Genomic DNA, 15,845 nt, shown 5'->3' with positions numbered 1-15,845 from the left:
TTGACCTCTGCAAAAGAAAATTTGAGTGAATTGCCTTTTCTTTTGATTTTGACGTCGATCGGATGTTAGAACTCGTTATTTGAAACGTTTAATAACTTGTTCTACGCTTGTCGACGAGTTACTTTTGTCTTAAATTTGTCTTTGACTTGGAAAGTTAGCGTTCTTGTGTGCACGACAAGAGCAATTTCGTTCCATGAATGAGACTTATACTTTTGAAAACTCTTCATTAATGTTTTTGAAAGTATTTTGATTTTCGATTTATACAAATGTTTTGCTTTTGACCATATCTTTGATTTGGAATGTGATATTCTTGAATACGTAACAAGAACACTTCCGTTCCTTTGATGAGAAGTTGGTTCTGTTGGAAAATTTTATTTGGAACTTCTAAAAGAATTTTAATTCTTACAAGCAAGTAACCTTTTAATGTTTTGGTTACCGATTTTAAAAGTTCAGCTTTACTTTTTATAACCTTCTTTTCTACCTTCAAGTTTCGAGGGCGAAACTTTTTAAAAGATGGGATGACTGTAACACCCGCGAATTTTCCACTTTGACCTTTATAATTTAATTAACCGTTCTATTGTCTTATTTATATTTTTAATTATTTAATTTAATTAATTACATTATTAAACATGATTTTTATAAATATTATATTTTTAAAGCTTAAGTTATACAAAATAAATATTTTGGTCGGATAATAATGATAATAATAATAATATTTCCCGTCTTGAGTTGTAGTGGGCTTGAGACGTAATTTCTAGTGCATATCGACTCAATCTTGCATGTTGGGCCTAGTATGACTAATGGGCTCACATACTACTCTTTCCTCCTCATAAATATCATGAAGGAAACCCTAGAACACACCTCCCTCCTCAATTTTTCAGCATTCATCTTCAACAACCATCACCATTTTTATACATTTCTCTTACAAATCTTCAAAACTCCATAACTTGCTCAATTCTTGTCCAAATCAAGTGATTTTCGCGCCTATCTCTCCCTCTAATCGCCCTCCATCTTTCTAGGTAAGGAAGAGTCTAACTTTCCTCCTTATAAAGAGCTGTCGAACCATTTTACACTTGGTAACCTTTTTCTAGTTTCGATTCTTAGTCTTATTTTGTGTTTTCTTATGTTTAGGAGAAAGTTTAGTTGACCCGGAAGTGGATTCTTGAAAGGTAGACGATTCTATTGTGGATTAAAGAGCTAAAAGGTAACGGTGATGGGTTACTCGACATTATGTCAATTTAATGTGTTTATATGTTGTGGTTTATTCTTGTGTTTGTTAAAGTATGAATCTTTACATGTTTCACATGTTCATTGTTAGATAAATTGGTTTGTGAAACCGTCTTATGGTTGTTTGAGGAATTTCTAGTCTTTTGTCACATGTTTGTTCAATTGGATTAAATGGGTTGTTTACATATGTTAATTAGAGAAAAATCCATCTTAATCATGCTTAGTTGACATGTTTAATTGTGTCATGAGATTATTTATTGGATTAATATTGTAAATGATGAAGTTGGTAGTATGGTTGTTTTGAAATATGTCTTAAATGGTGAATTAGTATGTGGGTATGTTGAGATCTAAGCTTTTGAGTGAAAAAGATGGAATCTTTATGTTGAGTTTACCTTATTAAGTCTTATTCATGAACATGGAGTAATTTATGAATGTTGTATGTTGTGGATTCTTGTTTTTAATTGTATAATTGTTACTTGGAGGTTGATTATGTGTCCAACAATGATGTTGAAGCAACTTTGGGTAAAATTGGTGGTGTGTTGGTTGAATTCCTTCATTATAATGGTGTTATTTAAATTCTGGTGCAAATGAGCCGAAGCTCATCCTTGATGAATTTCGGAAAGTGACATTTTAAATCTTTGTAAAGTTTGAGCTTGACTCATTGTGGACAACATTCATTTTAAGGTTGTTTTCTTATCAAGTGACCATCTACTTGGTTAAGTTAAGTGTTTTTATACGTTATGTTGCACGATTTACTTCATATGCTTCTTACTCTTTGTTCCAATGCTCATAAATGGCGCGGGTTTGGTCCCCACCCTACTGGGAGTTCTCTTATGGTTTCTCTTCACTTATAACTTCTATTAATCATTTATTTAATTACGCATCCTTCTTATGATTGGTAAATGGTCAATTTAGGATTTGTTTATGTTATGATAATGCGAATTATTGTTGTTACTCGTATTTGTGACCGGAGTGTGACGATTTACATTGTGTGACTACTCGACATTCCTTATTTATTTGCCCTCGGACATTGGGTCACGATTAGGTGCCATTGTTTCCGAGTTGGGCTATCTTCCTTCCGCCTCTTCGGACTTTGGGGTACGGCTAGGTACCATTGTTCCGATTTGGGGTTACTCGACCTTGGGGCACGGCTAGGTGTCATGGATCGAGTCTTGGATACGATTTGGGATTGTATGTCGAATCGGGTGTCGTCCATCCCGAGAGTCTGGCCAGATTTAGACTAGGACCGTATTATGATCGTCGTCCTACCAGGAGGTTGGAGTCTAGGGGTTTGTCTTGTTTTGAGTCAATCCTTTGTAAATGTCTTGCTTGTTACGGTCATTGGCGTGTTCTTATATACGAGAGTGCACGTCTTCTATGATTGTTTGTGAGAGTCTTGGTCCTATCGGATACTAGTGGTGAGATGCAAGCCCCTAGTTGCGATATGATCGCCGGAATCGATGTTCCCATCCGTTCTTATGGTGAGATGCAAGCCATAAGTATGAATGTGACATTAGTAGCCACGTCCCGTGCTATGGTTGTTAAGAGGTTTTCAAGTAATGGCTATTGGTTTCCATCCATGTATTTTCTATTCAATTGATCCGTTGTTTACCTTCTTCATATGATTCGATGCCTAATCTCATATCCATGTTTTGGTTACCTTGAATGCATGTTTAATATAATGTACCATGCCTATCTCATTAAGAATGCAATGTGCCTATCTCATTAAGAATACAATGTGCCTATCTCATTATGATTATCGTTTATATTCCCTTGTTCATATTATTCAAGTATGATGCATGATCAATATGTTTAATTAAGTTCTTGCTTATGTGCATTTTGACATATTGTGGTGGGAGAACCCCGAGTTACTCCCCACCGATCGTGGCGTTCATGTTTACATGAATGACAGGTTTGTGATGCAGATTATGGGGAAGACGTGTGAGCTAGCGAGAACGTTGAACCTTGGACCTTAGTTATAGTTTGCTTAGACTCATCTATCGTTAGACTTGTGTTTATTCGTGGGATATCTTTTCCCCAACGCACTTCGTTTTTAATTGTAAAACTTATTCATTTTACTTTTCATTTTCGTTTGATCACTTATGGTGAATTTCACACTTTAAACTTTAAAGGTTTTAAAAATCCCTTATTTTCCGCTTAGATTTAATAGTTCTTTTGATGCCTCATCGAGGGGTGTCACACCCACTACTCGTATACATTACTACAAATCCAGGCAACCACAACGTCCCTTTAAGAACGCTTATTCACGAAAATCACCATAAGACGTTGTAGAATGGATGGCGCGAATTTTACTAAACTTAATTACAACGGTTATGTGTTGTTAACCGTTGTTATTGGTTTTAACAACGGGTCAAACTTGCACAACCGTTGTTAATATAAAAACTAATAACAACAGTTTACTCTATAATACAATATAACCGTTGTTAATAATTTGGCGCAAAATTAGTGAAAAGTAATTACAACGGTTATATTAAAACCCGTTGTTAATACTTTTTAACAACGGTTTTCTATGGAACCGTTGTTAATATATTATCTAATGACAACGGTTATATGTGTAATAACCGTTGTCAATACTTTCAAGCAAATACCACAATATATACCACACAAACACAGATCAGCTACCAGCCACAAACACAAACACAAACACAAACACAAACACACAAACACACTCTTTCTCATCGTCTCTTTCTCATCATCGCTTTATCATCTCCGTCACTGTTGTTGTCATCGTCTCTTTCTTTCTCTAATTATCAGATAAATATCTATCACTTTATGGTTTTAGGTTTTGTCATCTCCATCATTATTCTTCTTTCTCTAATTATTTTATTTGCATGTGTTTTTCTCGATCATTGTTCTTTCTCTAATTATTATTCGCTTAATTAGTTTTTCTGCGTTTATTAGTAAAACAAATTAAATAAAATAAAACAAAGAAGATGATGGAGAGAAATGCATAAACTTAATTAATTGATATATATACATAAACTTATTTCATTGCTAAAAATACAATTCTTAGATGTTCATATAGGGATGCATTCTCTTCTATGATATTCATCCTCTCCTTCTTTGCTATTTGGAGGTTTCGTTCCGCAGATGCAATATTGTCATATAGGTGCATTATCTGCGGCTCTAACAAGCCATTTTTTTTTGGCGTCCTTGAGTGCGATCCGAGCGTCCTCAAGGTAGAGCCTGTACTTCCTCTCGATTTCCAGCAAGCGGCGTATGAAACTTTTGTTGTACTCGGTCATAATGCATGTAAAACGAATGGTATCATTCATTGTTGAAGGAAGTTTGGAGTTTATTAGGTTTTAAAGATTTAGAGTTTGGAGTTTAAGGGTGGAGATAGTGATATAATGGATTGGTTATTGACATAGTGGAATGAATTTATACTTAGTAATGTGTCGTTTGAGTTGTTTTTTAATTTATATGTTTAGGAAGTTGTGCCACATCCTGCTTCAAATCTTATAAACCTTCTCATTCCATATATTATGTCCTTTCATATGCAGGGATTTGGCAGTAATAATGCATGCATTGGAAGCATAATTAGAGGCAATAATAATGCATGCATCTAGTAATATATAATTTATTAATTATTTTTTTTTTAAATCAACAACAACGGTTATTGAAAAAAAAACCGTTGTCTTTAGTTATAACAACGGTTTTTTCTATTGTAACCGTTGTTATAACTTTCACACCAAAAATTAGTCACACTTTCCACAACGAATGTCTCGTAACGACAACGGTTTTTAACCGTTGTTAATAGTTTTCACAACGGGTTTCTTAGAAAAACCAACCGTTGTTAAAACCTTTAACAACGGACGCTTTAACAACGTCCACTTTTTTATATAACAATGGTTTTTAACCGTTGTTATAGCCTGTATCTGTAGTAGTGATAACAAACCTTTTACACCTATCTCTAAACATCACGGTTTCTTTCCTATCTTTGGTTAACATCCCAAATAACGAACATCAAATCCATCAACAAAAATTACCTCAACACTATTCCCAATTCCATCCTTAATTGCATCGTCACCCAACTCACCACCAAGATCTCATATCATGTAAATTCTTTACCCGGCTTCTTACTTTCCTTAATTCCCCGAAACTCATGACTAATCATATTGTCCTGAAACTCCTATATAACCATTAACTAACATCCTCATGATAGTATCATACATCTGGACGATTCCTGACTTCTATATTACTTAACTCTGATCGACATCTTTCTCGGCTTGCTTTTATCCTTCTTATCTCTTTACACTCAACAATACCACTTAATGATTCAACTCCTTATTCCTTCTACCTAACTCTTTAGTGCTCCGGTTACCTTCTCATTGCTCCAAAACTCAAATCCCATTATCTCATATCAGTATCATCTCACTCTTTCTTACTATAGATCTTCTCTTATCATGTTATCACTCACACTTATCAACAATCAGTCCAGACCACCTCATGCTATCACTCACTTTTTTTTCTTCTTCTTTTTTTTTTTTTTAGAATTCCAAAACTCATTTCATAACGTTACTTGCCCAAGGAAATCACACATTAGTTTCACCTCTTGATAATGCAAATTCCCAAACTCATTCACTATCTGCAAATCCACGTCGCGACATGTCTCCATTAAGTTCACTATATACCACTCTTCTCAATCCCTCTAGAATGACCTTTCACTACATATATTCTTAACCCACACGATTCCTAACTGTAGATACCCAGTATCTGCTGAGACTCCAACAAACACCTGATGATTATCGGACTATAACATGCTTTAGAATCGCGGCGTTTGATCGACAATTTGTGTACAACTTTACGTCGAAAAACTTAAAACGATTTCGAAAATAAAACATTTCAAAACATTTCAAAAATACCTGGAGTGTTTAATGCACGACGACGGGGTCGCAATGACACTAACTAGAGTCAAAACCGACACCGGACCAAAAACCGACTCAAAAATTCAAATCCCGACTCCAACAACGAGTCAAACCGAGTCAACCACAAAAAACAAACATTCAAAGCCTTCTATGCTAAGATTTCCCGGATTTATGAATGGTCAAGTACGAAACATATGACTACAAATCCTAGGATAGAACAAATCATGATTGCTCTTGTGTGAAAGTGACAGGACAACTCGAAGAACTGCGACGTGGCTCGCGCCTCTTTGAGCAGCCTAGGTGGCCACGTTACTCAAAACTCACACAACCACTCATTTTCCTATAAATACCCCTCACATACCCCCATTTGAGAACTCACGCGAGTGTCCGCCCCCTCTTTTCTCCCTTAAAATTCTCGACTCGACTTCTTAAGTCACAATCCGACGCGTATTTACGACCTACCGATCGTAAATACAAGCCTTACACATTTTTTGGTACCGTCATCGTGCATTAAATCACTTGACCGACCACTTCGACCACTACACCGTCACTAATCTTAAAACACTCATTTTACATACCAAAACAGTTTTAAACCGAGTTTTTTCCGACCAAACGAGTTGTTACACTTACGTCGGTCACTCACCATAACCAAGCATGTAAGTATGAGGGTGTAAAACCCCTTCTTTTATCATGTTTTTATTTATTTCATGACTATAACATGCTAAAACATGCATAACATGAACCAAAACATGGAATAAACGAGCCAAAACTGGTTTTTGGCCTGAGAGAGAAGCCCCTTGGTTCGCCGGCTTGCCCACGCCTCAATGGGGTGTCCAGGTCAGAACTCAACCGTGTTTGTTCTCGTCATTTCCCTTTAATTCATTTTCATAATTACAATCGGTTTTTATTATTTCAAATATTTTCGAACCCTTTTATTTTATTTTATTTGTTTTAACCATAAAACATTTTTCACCCTTGGTTCCTGATACCATGACGGTTAAATCCGTGCTTCGGTGATAATATTTGGTTAGTAACATTTAAGAGGTATTTTAAAGCCTTTTAGTTCATTTATTTACATTTTGGGAGGTATTTTAAAGCCTTTCATCATTTCTTTACATTTTCAAAACAAGCATATTAGTCACCAACACAAAGTCATCCTTGGTTCTACATACCATGCTGGATTTTAATCCGAGTACGATGATGAGTATCGACTAATCACATTCAAATGAACTTAAAACAATTAGTTCATAACCATTTTTTAAAACTATTCATGTCAAGTTTGTCAAAGTCGAACCCGACACCGAATATTATCAAAATAATTATGATTATTCGAGTCTCGTTCCTCAAATCAACAAATCGGGTCAAATACCCATTTTTCAATACGATTTATGAACGTTTTCCAAATGGTCAGAACACGGCATATCACCGTAGGTTGACCCGCGCCTAAAACAGGCCTTTCAATTCTCATTTTCAAAACTAGGGGAGACCCCCTTGCAACGCCAACAGGCTCGCGCCACATATGGCTGCCTGGTGTAGGGTCTGTTCCCCTTCCAGCATTAGTCCAGGACGATCCCGACTCCGGTTAGCCCGGATATAGGACGGATCAGATGACTATTTGCTCATTCAAAATCACATTTGCAAAATGCTTTACTAAGACAAATGGATCACGTTATGCACCATAAACCTAATACGGTAAATAGATGTTTAATTCCCGTCTTGCATGCAAATCAACCATAAATCCAATTCGACATCTTATACTTGATACTTGGATTAAATCAACCGACTTAGAAAGCTCTCACATGTTAGGTTTAAATTATTGGATGCGCATTCATGCATTTAAACCGTTTTATCAACTTTTGCATTCAACCAACCAAGATCGATCAGTAGAGGCCGCTACCGCGGGCGGGATTGGGTGTCTGATTAAAGGGCTTCCAAATACGTACCTTCACCTCTTACTCAGAAACTTTGGATAGTGGACGACCTTATCCAGGGCTTACAAGAGTCATTCTAGAGATAGGATGCTAAAGAGGGACGATTTCCTTATCTTTAGTACCTATGTCAAACGCTGCTTTGTTCTTCGATTTGACCGAGGTATAAAGTGGATTTCGAACGGGTTCCAAGCATCCCACAAATGCTTGGTGGCGACTCCGAACATCTCTAATCGTTTCGAGACCCTTACCGAGACGAAATCGACCGATCTAAAACGATCCGGTCGAAAGCATTTTTACGCCGCCGAGCGTGGCTTTCAAAAGACCGATGCACGCCCACAGATCGAACCGGGCCTGCAGGTGGGCCATGTCCATAGATTGGCGACTCCGCTGGTGAAAACTAGGACACTTACGTCTTTGTGATCCCTAGATGGTGAGACTCGAACGAGGTCTTGGTTGGAATGCATTAATTGATATTATGGTCACGGTCGGGTTCCTTGTCCGGGCCCACAACCTAACCCTTTATCGACCAATTGGCTCGTCTCGTCGGCGTGAGTTTTCTCATCCCCGTGTTTCGAATCCCGATTGAGTCAAGCATACCATTGACGTTACACATTTCTGTTTCGTCAAAGAGCTTTCATCACTTTCGAGCACGAGGCTAGGGCACCCTCCTTACACATTTTGTTTGGATTGGTATCCCTCTCGCAAATCGGGGTTTGATTGCTTGGTGTGTAACCCACCCTTCTAAGCCAAAACCCGTGTTAGCATAATGCATAATATAATAAACTATGAGTGCTTATGTGCTACTTGATCATAAGTCCTTCCGTGTCATTTTCAAACTTTCAAAAACAACTTTATGCGCCGTTATAATGGCCGTTTCAAACCTCGGTCTTTCGCCGACCGTTGCACGCCTTTCTAGGCCGTCGTAATGACGATTTTCAAACCCGGTTTTTTATAACCATTTCAACACGCCTTCCTAGACCGTCGTAATGACGATTTTTAAACCCGGTTTTTTATAACCATTTCAACATGCCTTTCTAAGCCGTCGTAATGACGATTTTCAAACCCGGTTTTTATAACCATTTTAACACGCCTTTCTAGGCCGTCGTAATGACGATTTTCAAGCTCGGTTTTCTACAACCATTTCAAACCACCATTTCACGCCGTTATAATCGCTGCGTCTAGACACGGACTTTAACCCGTCTCGCACCGACAATGGCTCTTTCAAAACCCGAGAAAAGCACACACCCTTTTCTCGAGACACTTTCAAGATTCCGAGGACCATGCACCGTCCCCGAGACCTCTTCAAACATTTCAAACTCGATTTTCAAAACATACAATTTTGAATTTCAAAACCGTCTTGGGAAACAGTACACTATTTCCCGAGCCGATTCAAACTCAAAACCATCTTTTGCAAATAAACTTGAGGCAACCCTTTCAACTGACCGACTTGCGGAGATCTCTATCTTCGGAAGCCGTCCACAAAGCGACAAATGAATCTTTTTTGAAAATTTCTATTTTCGAAAACTTCAGTTCACCATTCCAATTCCGCCTCGTGTCTATCGAGTCGAAGCAAACATACTTATGGGTCTTTAATTATGAGTCGTCTCACCACGAGATTCGTCCAATGGCGTCATGCCGCTACATTGGACACGTGTCAAAAGTTTGGTCAACACCGTCACGTCATAAATCGAGTCAGCACCGAGGTACCATACACGATCACCCTCATCTTTTTGAGTCTGATCTTTGTCTCGTCCTTATGTTGTCTGCGTTCAGTCTTTAAATCGTGTCGGATTGAGTTGTAATATGAGCCGTTTTTCTGCCTAAGAGCCATGGCCCCATCTTCAGCTTCGTCCAACAACAATGATAATAACAGAGATGTCACGACTGATCAGCTAGCCAGCCTGCTCACCGCTCTTAGAGTCACCCTGGATCGCGTCGAGACCCGTATCGACGCCCTGGAAAACAAGGAAACTGGAGAACATAATACTCCACCTCTGACTGAAACTGAGAAGAGGCTAAAGCTCTTGGAAGAACAGCTCCTAGCCCGGGGTAACAATATCCATCTTGAGAACATCCGAAGGTTCGAACCTGTTGGGGATCAATTACCTGACAACTTTACCCTAACTGATGTACCTAAATTCAAAGGAGTGGAGGACCCGCTCAATCATATATGTGCCTTCAAAGACTACATGGCCATTAAAGGGGTCAAGCAGGAACTTTTCACCCGGATCTTTCCGTCCTCTTTGGAACCGATCCCTCGCCAATGGTACTACTCCCTTGATCCGAAAAACCCTACTACCTGGGATGAGGTCGCAGTTGAATTTGCTAAGAAATACGCTGACAATGTTAAAATCCAAGCCAATACCCGTACCCTTGAGGTCCTAACCCAGAACGACAAGGAGGGATTCACCGAGTTCTTAACCCGTTAGAAGAGGGTAAGTACTCAGCTGGTCAGCAAGCCAAGTGAATTAACTTTGGTGGAAAAGTTCGTCAACAATCTCCGCCCAGTGTATGCCAACTTACTGAGGTATCAAAATATCAAGACCTTCCAAGATCTGCAAATTCTGGGGACACGCATTGAAGATGACCTCCGAAAGGGTGTCTTGCCCAAGACTACTGGCAGAGGCTACCAGGGATCCACATCAACCGGGTCTCGCCCTTACGGCCAAACAAACAAGATCGATGAGGTCAACCTCGTTGAACCATCTGCTAAGAGAGCTGAGCGCCCCCAGAGAGTGTTCACTAATATAGGGTCAACTTACGCAAGTGCTCTGAAGAGGCTCATGGACCAGGGAAAGTTACAACCAATCGGACCCACCCCGGATCCGACCGATGCTAAGAAATCCCGCTTCTGGAACCCCAATGCCTATTGTCAATACCATCAAGGGAAAGGGCATGATACAGAAACCTGCTTCAAACTCAAACACATCATCCAAGACATGATTGAGAAAGGAGAATTGCCTTTACCCCCGCCGACTAAGCCAAACAACAAAACGAATCCTCTGGGAATCCACGCTATCTCCAACGATGAGCCAACTCTGGACTGCTCACACCTCATCCTGCCAGTTGATGACGAGGTGAATGCCTTGGAGAAAGATCCCCCGGACGGGGTATTTGTATTTAGTGTCGCAACTATGCTCACCATGTTCCAACAGGTTGAGGAAGCCATAGCCAGCCTCTCCGAGAGGATTACCCGACTTGACGATGCCTACCGCCGGCTTATCTTCAATCTTCCACCACCACGCCAAGGGAGAGTCCCCCGAGCGCCCAAAACTACCCTCACCAGAACGGATTGCTCCCGCGACCATTCTGGCACGCACCTCACAATAATTATCCTCACAATAACCACCCTCACAGAAATATCCCTCACAAAAACTACCCTCACAAAAATATCCCTTACAAAAATTGCCCACCAAGAAATACCCCTCCAAGGTGCCTTCGAGATCCTGAAATCAACGGCATCTGGAGAGACGACGCTGAAGATGTCTACCTTGTCCCAGAGAAAGAGAAACGGGCAAAATAGATCGGTCACCTTACCCGGTCCGGACGCCCCTATCAGAACCCGAACAATTCAGCGATCGCTCCAACAACAAACGAACAAGTCGTCCCGGAAGTAGACACTCAACCAAGAGCTCTTGAGAATTCGATCCTCAAGCAGCTTCAGAAGGCAAAAGCCGAGATCTCGATCTGGCAACTGATCGTGAAATCCTTTGAGCATCGACAGGCTTTGCTACAGGCCTTGGGAAAATTAACTGTGCCGTCAACCTCTTCCCCTGAAGAAATAGTGGCACATATGACAAGGGACGCCCCTGACTTGAATAACCCAGTCGTCTTCTCTGACGAAGAATGTACCCATGGTCATTGTAGATGACGGATCCGCGGTGAATGTCATTCCCCTCAAGACTGCTCACAAGCAGGGTATTAAGGAAGCTGATTTGGTCCGGACAAACCAAGGAGTACGCGCCTACGACGGCACTCGTCGCAAGGTCGCGGGGCTCATCACTCTAACTATCGCAACCGGACCGCTGGAAAGCAAACCAGTTTTCAGGTGGTCGACATCGACGCCTCTTTCAATATGCTCCTGGGACGTCCCTGGATTCACGCCGTCAAGGCAGTTACCTCGACTCTCCACCAGAAAATCAGGGTCCCCTTCAACGGGAAAACAATCACAATTCATGCTTCCCCGATCAAAGCTGTCATGAGAAAGGGAATAGCCTCCCAGACCATTGAGGAAGATGATAATGAAATGTGGGGATTCCAAGCTGTGAATTCCATAACTGATGAATCAAACCCCTTTGATTGTGACCAGTTTGCCAACCTCACAGTCAACCGCATCATGATGCGCCAGGTTTACTTCTCGGGCTTGCCCCTCAATCCACCGAAGAGCACCTTACTTCCCTTGAAACAAGCTAAGGTCCCCAACATTCCCTTCGGACTGGGATATGAGCCTACCGATGAAGATATCCAGGAGATGAACCTCCTAGTTCGAAAGCGCAAGAAACACGGGGTTATCCTCCGTCCATATCATCTGACCCTCAATGGATACTTTGTTCCCGAGGGAGAACCAGAGCTCTACCATGGCTTTCCGGAGCCGATCTATGACTCTGTAGCCAAGGCCATGTACCCGGGTGTGGAAGTCTTCCATGACTGCTACTTCATCCCCGACAAAACCGAAAGTGAATCAACCGAGTCTAAGCCGTCGTCATGCCTCGATGGACAAGCTGTCACTCTCCTCTTCGGAGAGGATAACATCAAGCACCTCGACTATGAGGACATTATCAACATCGCCCTAAAGGACAATCAGTTTGACCCAACTGCCTTGATCTCCGACACTGACCAGGAGAAAGCTACACAAGGCTGGAGGAAAACCGTTAAATGGACAGATCGCCAAGGCCGCATTCTAAAGATCATAACTGGAGAAGGTCATATGTTCAAATAGGGAAGCAAAGAAGAATCTGAATCTGAGTCTGAGTCGGAGTCAGAGTCTTTCATAGCTCCTAACACTCCTGATGTCCCAGTCAAGGTCCCCTTCCCACTGTTTTTTCACAAGGTCGTGGCTGATTCAGAGGCTGAGTCTACAAGGGTCACTGATGTGACCATAATTAGCGCATATTTAGCCCCCGAATTAGCCTTGTTCCCATGCTTTTTAGTGCATATTTGGGTCATTTATTATCTTTAGTTCTTTGTTTTGCATATTCTTTGAGATTTTGATCCCTTGGTAGGAAAGGAGTAAGAATCTTGCATTTTCATGGCAAAACGAGACTAAATTGATCGAATTCAATGACCAAGCATCAAGGAGAGACAAGATTAGAAGGCCTTTGTACATATGATAGTAGATGAGCAATGTTGAGAAAGGATCCTTGAGTCCCCAAGGAAATCCCCAAGGAATTTATGAAGAAAAGGGAAGAAAAGAAGAAGAAATCTTGCTGAGGCACAATCCGTGCGGATTGTCTACAATCCGGCCGTCCTCCACCTGCACAATCCGTGCGGTTTTCCACCAAGACGCTCGGGTTTAGCCACAACAATCCGCCCGGATTCTCTTAATCCGCTCGAGTTCCTTCGCCAGAATCCGCCCGTCCCGACCCTGATCCGCTCGGATTCCACTACAGCGCAATTTCCTCTTCTCCAAGCTACAAAGAAAGAAGCCCTTCCTTCGAAAAATACCGGCTCCTCCCTACTCAATCTAAAAAGTGTAATTACTAGTTTAGCCCTTAGTTAACCCTAATGCATCCCCCTAATTTCCACTATAAATACCCCATTAGTCTAATTAGAAGAGCATGTTCTTCTTATCAATAATTAGAGTAGTTAATATCAATCAAATCTCTCTTTAGTTTTGTAATCAACAATTAATCAAGTTCTAATACAAGTTTTATTTCCTTAATCTCTCTTTTGTTCATCCTTTATTTTGGGTAATTGAAGATCATTTGGGTTATTATTGGGAGATTGACAACCTCTCAATCAAGCATCAAGTACTTCTTTTATCTTTGCTTTATTATTGGAACCATTAGTAGGTATAATTCTCTTAATCCCTTTTTAATTATTGTTAATTACTTTCATTTATTCATCATGTTTCATTTTGTTGGTATGATTGACAACCTTGCTAGCATGATCAACATGATAATGAGTGAGTAGTCTCTTAGCTAGGGTTAATGGGTGATTAGGGGAAACCAACATGGGGAATGATTCATGCTTAAATTAATATGCTTTCATGTTTTATTTGCTTGCTTGTTTTGATCTCAACTCATGCACATGTTATGTTTGATGAAATGCTAAGCCTATGAATCCTTGCATTTACTATCATCACCTATCTTTTCAATGAGACTTGTAAGACATAAACCAACTCGAGTCTCATTAGACCATGCATGTTGTTGAGTAGGGAAGATTAAGTCGACTTGTAGGTGTTGTACAATCTAATTGATTCGGCTCCGGGACCCAAACTTTCCTAGGATTGTAAGATATAACCCAACTCAATCCATCACAACAATAATTGCTTGCTTATAATTTGAGAACATGTTTGTATGATCAATTCCCATGATTCCTCTATGATCCCATGACACCCTAGTGCTTTTTATCAATTGTTTACAACCCTTTTAATTCATCTTGTTTGTTTATTTACATTGCTATTTTAGTTAGTGACCTTCTACATCAACCCAAATTGTGACACCCCTAAGACACCGCTAGTTTCAATAGAAATCTCATTTCAATACCCGTCCCTTGGGATCCGACCTTTACTTGCCTCTTTACTAATTGTAGAGTTGTTTGTGAAGCTATAAATTGTGTTTTGATTCGGACGTGACCCAACGACCACACCTTTAATTGTGAACACGAAACGGACCGATCAAAAATGGCGCCGTTGCCGGGGACGGTGTTAGCCTTGGGGAAGTAAAACTCCTCAAGGTTTGTTCTAATTGTTTTCAAGTTGTTTAAATATTTTGCATGTCTAGAAGGTCACAAGGTGATTTGTTACCTTTTGACCGTGAAATTGAAAGAACCTTGACGAACAATAAGAGATTTGCTAGGAGGAATTTGAGAGGTATTAGCGAAGTTGTTCAACCAACTATTGAGTTCATCAACCCTTTCGCAATAGAAGGAGAGGAGAACCCATTACACAATACCACCCGAAATCAACCTACAATGCCTAAATTCTCGTCACATTTCGTACCCACCGAGGAGAACCTACCCAATGGTACTCCTACACCACAACATCTAACCGGAAATTTTATTGCCAAATCTGCCTTTATCCAATTAGTCGAAAGGAGTCAATTTAGGGGGATGCCTAGTGAAGACCCTCATTCTCATATGGAAACCTTTTGCGACTATTGTGATGCGATCTCTCAAACCGGTGTGACTCAAGACCAAATTCGATGGGTCTTATTTCGTTTTTCTCTAATCGGCACCGCGAAGCAATGGTTGAAGGGCCTTGATAAGGCCACTCTCGGAATTGATACTTGGAAGAAGTTGGCTCTAGCTTTCTACAAAAAATTCTACCCACCGGAAAAGACTAACATGCTAAGAGCTCAAATTACGGGTTTTAAGCAAAGGGATGAAGAATCTTTGTATGAAGCTTGGGAGCGGTTCAAGGGAATTTGTCGCTCATGTCCTCACCATGGACTTAGCGAATGGTTCTTGGTACAACAATTTTGGAACGGTTTATATGAAGATTCAAGGAACACTCTCAACATGGGATCAAATGGAATGTTCACCGAAGTTGATGACAATCAAACATGGAACAAGATTGAGGAAATGGCGGTCCATAACTCACAATATAGTAGACCTAGCAAGGCTACTAGAGGAGGAA

At 40.4% G+C, this 15,845-nt stretch overlaps 1 long non-coding RNA gene and 1 other non-coding gene across 2 annotated transcripts; one reads left to right on the top strand and one right to left on the bottom strand.

Moving 5' to 3' along the window:
* The first annotated feature begins 740 nt into the window (after positions 1-740).
* On the top strand, positions 741-3,335 carry LOC141599585 (uncharacterized). The gene is made up of 3 exons (XR_012523871.1): positions 741-1,019; positions 1,132-1,204; positions 3,140-3,335. It is a non-coding gene; the product is annotated as an uncharacterized LOC141599585 (long non-coding RNA).
* Positions 3,336-15,553: 12,218 nt separating this feature from the next.
* On the bottom strand, positions 15,554-15,660 carry LOC141625401 (small nucleolar RNA R71). The gene has a single exon (XR_012535188.1). It is a non-coding gene; the product is annotated as a small nucleolar RNA R71 (small nucleolar RNA).
* Between the last annotated feature and the right edge of the window lie 185 nt (positions 15,661-15,845).

This window comes from Silene latifolia, chromosome 1, assembly GCF_048544455.1.
Source record: "Silene latifolia isolate original U9 population chromosome 1, ASM4854445v1, whole genome shotgun sequence".
Taxonomy (NCBI): Eukaryota; Viridiplantae; Streptophyta; class Magnoliopsida; order Caryophyllales; family Caryophyllaceae; genus Silene; species Silene latifolia.
Note: the sequence above shows the minus strand (reverse complement) of the source record. Positions and strands in the feature narration are given on the sequence as shown.